The sequence below is a fragment of the Sminthopsis crassicaudata genome, chromosome 4 (genome assembly GCF_048593235.1).
Source record: "Sminthopsis crassicaudata isolate SCR6 chromosome 4, ASM4859323v1, whole genome shotgun sequence".
NCBI lineage: Eukaryota > Metazoa > Chordata > Mammalia > Dasyuromorphia > Dasyuridae > Sminthopsis > Sminthopsis crassicaudata.
In genome coordinates this window covers 199846481-199852480 of record NC_133620.1, presented here as the reverse complement: position 1 = coordinate 199852480, position 6000 = coordinate 199846481, and the positions used below count along the sequence as shown (strand labels likewise).

Here is a 6000-nt window from a genome sequence, read left to right as displayed (position 1 = left end):
CCCTCCCTCCCTCCCTCCTTCCCTCCTTCCCTCCTTCCCTCCCTCCCTCCCTCCTTCTCCTCCTCTCTCTTTCTTTCTTTCTTTCTTTCTTTCTTTCTTTCTTTCTTTCTTTCTTTCTTTCTTTCTTTCTTTCTTTCTTTCTTTCTTTCTTTCTTTCTTTCTTTCTTTCTTTCTTTCTTTCTTTCTTTCTTTCTTTCTTTCTTCCATAGAATAACTGGATTTAATTTATAATTAATTGAGATCATTTTGTATATAGTATTGTTTTTCATAAAACATAAATTCCATTTTTTCTTAATTTAAAAATGCTTTTGCAATTCTGAGTCTATTTATTTATCCATTTATTCATTCATTTACTTATCTATCTATCATCTATCTATCTATTTATCTATCTATTTATTTATTTGTTTGTTTGTTTTGGTGTGTTTTCTAAAGTCATTTTTTTTATTTACCATATATATACAAGGGTAATTTTACAACATTAACAATTGCCAAACCTTTTGTTCTAATTTTTCCCTCCTTCCCACCCCCCCCATGGGAGGTTGACCAATACATGTTAAATATGTTAAAGTATAAATTAAATACAATATATGTATACATGTCCAAACAGTTGTTTTACTATCCAAAAAGAATCGGACTTTGAAATAGTGTACAATTAGCCTGTGAAGGAAATCCAAAATGCAGGTGGACAAAAATAGAGGGATTGGGAATTCTATGTAGTGGTTCAAAGTCATATCTCAGGGTTCTTTTGCTGGGTGTAGCTGGTTCAGTTCACTACTGTTCTATTGCAACTGATTTGCTTCATCTCATTGTTGAAAATGGCCACATCCATCAGAATTGATCATCATATAGTATTGTTGTTGAAGTATGGAATGATCTCTTGGATCTGCTCATTTCACTCAGCATCAGTTCATGTAAGTCTCTCCAGGCCTTTCTGAAATCATCTTGTTGGTCATTTCTTACAGAACAATAATATTCCATAATATTCATAAACCACAATTTGTTCAGCCATTCTCCAATTGGTGGGCATCTACTCTGTTTGCAGTTTCTGGCCACTACAAAGAGGGCTGCCACAAACATTCTTGTACATACTGGTGCCTTTCCCTTCTTTAAGATCTTTTTGTGATATAAGCCCAGTAGTAGCACTGGTGGGTCAAAGGGTATGCACAGTTTGATAACTTTTTGAATATAGTTCCAAATTGCTCTCCAGAATGGCTGGATGTATTCACAATTCCACCAACAATGTATCAGTGTCCCTGTTTCCCCTCCAACATTCTGCATTATCTTTCCCTATCATTCTAGCCAATCTGACAGGTGTGTAGTGGTATCTCAGAGTTGTCTTAATTTGCATTTCTCTGATTAATAATGACTTGGAGCATCTTTTCATATGGCTAGAAATAGTTTCAATTTCTTCATCTGAGAATTGTCTGTTCATATCCTTTGACCATTTATCAATTGGAGAACGGCTTGATTTCTTATAAATTAGAGTCAATTGTCTATATATTTTGGAAATGAGGCCTTTATCAGAACCTTTGACTATAAAAATGTTTTCCCAGTTTATTATTTACCTTCTAATCTTATCTGCATTAATTTTGTTTGTATAAAAACTTTTCAATTTGATATATTCAAAGTTTTCTACTTTGTGATCAATAATGATCTCTAATTCTTCTTTGGGCATAAATTCATTCCTCTTCCACAGGTCTGAGAGGTAAACTATCCTATGTTCCTCTAATTATTTATCATCTCATTCTTTTTTTAATTAATTTTATAATTATAAAATTTTTTGACAGTATATATGCATGAGTAATTTTTTAATAGCATTATCCCTTGTATTCATTTTTCCAAATTTTCCCTTCCCTCCCTCTACTTCCTCCCCTAGATGACAGGCAATCCCATACATTTTACATGTGTTACAGTATAACCTAAATACAATATATGTATGTAAATCCAATTTTCTGGTTGCATGTTAAGTATTGGATTCCGAAGGTATAAGTAACCTGGGTAGATAGACAGTAGTGCTAACAATTTACATTCAATTCCCAGTGTTCCTTCTCTGGGTGTAGTTCTTTCTGTCCATCATTGATCAACTGGAAGTGAGTTGGATCTTCTTTATACTGAAGATATCCACTTCCATCAGAATATATCTTTATACAGTATTGTTGTTGAAGTGTATAGTGATCTTCTGGTTCTGCTCTTTTCACTCAGCATCAGTTCATGTAAGTCTCTCCAAACCTTTCTGAATTCATCCTGTTGGTCATTTCTTACAGAGCAATAATATTCCATAACCTTCATATACCATAATTTACCCAACTATTCATTCCCCAATTGATGGGCATCCATTCATCTTCAAGTTTCTAGCCACTACGAAAAGAGCTGCCACAAACATTTTGGCACACACAGGTCCCTTTCCCCTCTTTAGTATTTCTTTGGGATATAAGCCCAGTAATAGAACTGCTGGATCAAAGGTATATAATCTCATTCTTTATGCCTGGGTCATGAACCCATTTTGTGAGTCATTTATTTTTGAAGCTTTTTTATTTTCAAAATATATTCATAGTTTTCAACTTTCACCCTTACAAAACCTTTTGTTCCAAAATTTTCCCTCCCTTCCTCCCCACCCCCTTCCTTATGCATCAAGTAATCCAATATATGTTAAATATGTGCAATTCTTCTATATATATATTTCCACAGTTATCATGATGGACAAGAAAAAATCAGCTCAAAAAGGGGAAAAACGAGAAAGAAAAAAAGCAAACAAACAAGAAAAACTGAAAATACTATGCTGTGATCCACATTCAGTCCCCACAGTTCTTTTTCTCTGGGTACAGATGGCTCTCTCCATCACAAGACTATTGAAAATGGCCTGAATCACCTCTCTATTGAAAAGAAACACATTTATCAGAAATGATCATAATATATATATATATGCATATATATTTATATATAATAATTGTATAATAATTTGGTTGCTGTGCACAATATTCTATTAATTCTACTCATTTCACTTAGCATCAATTCAATTAAGTCTCTCCAGGTCTTTCTGAAATCATCCTGCTGATCATTTCTTATAGAATAATAATATTTCATGACATTTCATATGCCAAAACTTCTTAAGCTGTTCTCCAAATGATGGGCATCCACTCATTTTCCAATTCCTTGCCACTACAAAAATGGCTGCTACAAACATTTTTGCACATGTGTGTCATTTTCACTTTTTTAAATAATCTCTTTGGGATAAAGTTTTGCTAAAGTTGTGAATTGTTTGTAGAAGCTTTTAATTGATTCTTTAGGATTCTCTAAATATACCATCATATCATCTGCAAAGAGAGATAATTTGGTTTTCTCATTACCTACTCATTCCTTTAACCTCTTTTTCTTCTCTTATTGCCAATGCTAACATTTCTAACACAATATTGAATAGTAATGGTGATAGTGGGCAACCTTGTTTCACTTCTGATCTTACTGGGAATCCTTCTAGTTTGTCTCCATTACATATGATACTTGATGATGGTTTTAAATAGATGCTACCGATCATTTTAAGGAAAAGTCCATTCATTCCTATGCTCTCCAGTGTTTTTAATAGGAATGGATGTTGGATTTTGTCAAATGTTTTTTCTGCATCTATGGAGACAATCATAGGATTTGCTTTTGTTTGGTTATTGAAATAGTCAATCATGCTAATAGTTTTCCTAATTTTGAACCACCCCTGCATTCCTGACATAAATCCACGTTGTATTATTCTGGTGATAAATTGCTGTAGTCTGAGTCATTTAATTTAAAAAATTTTTTATTTAAAGTTTTGAGGTCTAAATTCTCTCTCTCCCTTCCCGAGAGGTTAAGTAATCAGATATTGGTCATACATGTGCAATCATATAAAGCATTTCCACATTAGTCATTTCGTACAAGAAACTTAAAATAAAAGAATGAATGAAGGAAAGCATGTATCATTTTGTATTCAAACCATATCAGTTCTTTCTCTACCGGCAGATAGTATGTTTCATCATACCTTTGGGATTATCTTGGATCATTGTATTGCTGAGGATAGCTAAGCCATTCACAACTCTTCATCAAACAATATTGCTGTCACTGTTGTCAACTAAACTGAACCAGCCTCCAATCAGTTAAAGAGAAGAAAGTCAAGAACCAAAAGGGAGTTTAATTTCAAAGTGAGGGAAATGGTTTATAAGCAAGGAGACAAATTAGACACATGTGCCACCCTACGCCCCCTCCCAGTGGGGGAACCTGCTTTAGTGTAGGCAGATCTCACTATACCAAAGGCTATGCTGTGAATTGTAGCAACAATAAAATAAGTTTGACTTGTAGCAAGACTTCATGACTGGGACTTGTCTGAGCTTGTCCAATGCTTGCCCAAACTCAGAACTGGTGCTGGTCAAAGCAATACAATAATTACATGTGATTTTAGCTAGAAAGTGACATCATCCAGAGAGTGAATGCAAAGAATTGTTGTGATGCTCAGGGAACAGCCTGATTGCTGGGCCTTGACTCTAGAAAACAGAGTGTCTCCTAATAACTTGATAGCTCTCCCTTTTGGTCAAAGGGAGGAGATCTGAAAGAACTACTCCTTCTAGCCAATAAAAGAGAAAAGGTATAAGCCAAGATGCGAGGAGAGGCCAGGTGGGCCAGGACAAGATTTCGAGTTAAACAAGTCTCTCATCTAGTCATTGTTATTTTTTGTAAGCAGAAAAGAGAGGGAGCAAAGAATATAGTAAGAGAAAATGGCCAACACACCCTAAATCTAGGACTTGGAGATTGGGCACATAACAAAAAGGAAGAGTAAAAAACAAAAAACAAAACAAAACAAACAAACAAAAAAAAAAACTAGCATGGTATACTCAGCCCTCATCTGGAATCTTGGGACAGCTGCCTCATCTGAATTTCAGTTGATTCTGGGTTGGTATTAGATGAATCTTAAGGTCCCCAGAGGATGCTGCCATTTAGTCAGTTGCAAGGGTTTTATTTAAATTATCCAGAAGTCCATACCCACAATTTTGTCAGCTGTGGAAATATTCAGAAGGACTCAGTAGGGGCCCTTAGAAATTGAGTGACAATTGTGAGAAAACTCCTTGCACAAAATGTGGATCTGAATTTTTGGTCAGCATCTCTAAACAGCACATAGAGATAGTTCAGTTTCCTAGCATGGAGAGCTACGTTCAAACCATACAAAATTATCTTCTCATAGTTCCTATAATTGCATAATGATATTAAGTCAGGTACAAATCAAACTGCTCAGTCATTTAACCCCAATTACCTCAGCAAAAATAATACATTTAAAATTGTAAGATGTTCATACTTGCATCCTATTATAATAACTCAGAGATGATCCAGTATCAATATTGATTATAGAAATTTGCTATGAAAGGAAAAGGAGAGACATAGCTATAACAATGTCATATATCATAATGGAGGAAAATTCTAAGAATGGGAATGGGAAAAACCTGCAACAATACAATTTTCTACTTTTGGCTTCAGGACAATTCAGATAATTATCCCTATAATCAAACCTCAAAACAATAGTAAATTACAACCACAGGAATTTTTAATTAGATAGCAAAATTTCACCAGCCATAAATTAGGGGTTAAATATCTTTCCTAATTTTTTCCTATCTTTTAATGTTTCAATTATTCTTTTCTTATAAATTAAAAAATTGTCTATATTTGGGGGGCTTCAGATATGCATCAAATACCTGATAGATGACTCATCATTAGTATGTTAAAGCTACATCTTTAAACCACCCTATACACTTTCATAATAGTGAAGAATTTCAAATGAAAATTTGCTATTATAGTAAACTTACTATCTGCTTTATAACAAAATATACCTCATTAAATATTTGATAGTTTCAAATATTTATTTTTATCACATCCCTTTAAGAACCCAATTCATATGTAACAGCAACAAGATTAAAAAGTTCTTTTGTCTAATATGATGCAATTGTCTTTCAGATTTCATAATATAGGAGAATTTAGAAATACACTAATAAC

General features: G+C 33.8%; 1 long non-coding RNA gene across 1 annotated transcript in view; it reads right to left on the bottom strand.

The window, feature by feature from the left end:
* Positions 1 to 2630: 2630 nt before the first annotated feature.
* LOC141541219 (uncharacterized) overlaps positions 2631 to 6000 on the bottom strand; it is a 49069-nt gene continuing 45699 nt past the window's right edge. The window contains exon 4 of the long non-coding RNA XR_012481695.1: positions 2631 to 2873. This is a non-coding gene — a long non-coding RNA (uncharacterized LOC141541219). The remainder of the gene's footprint in view (positions 2874 to 6000) is intronic.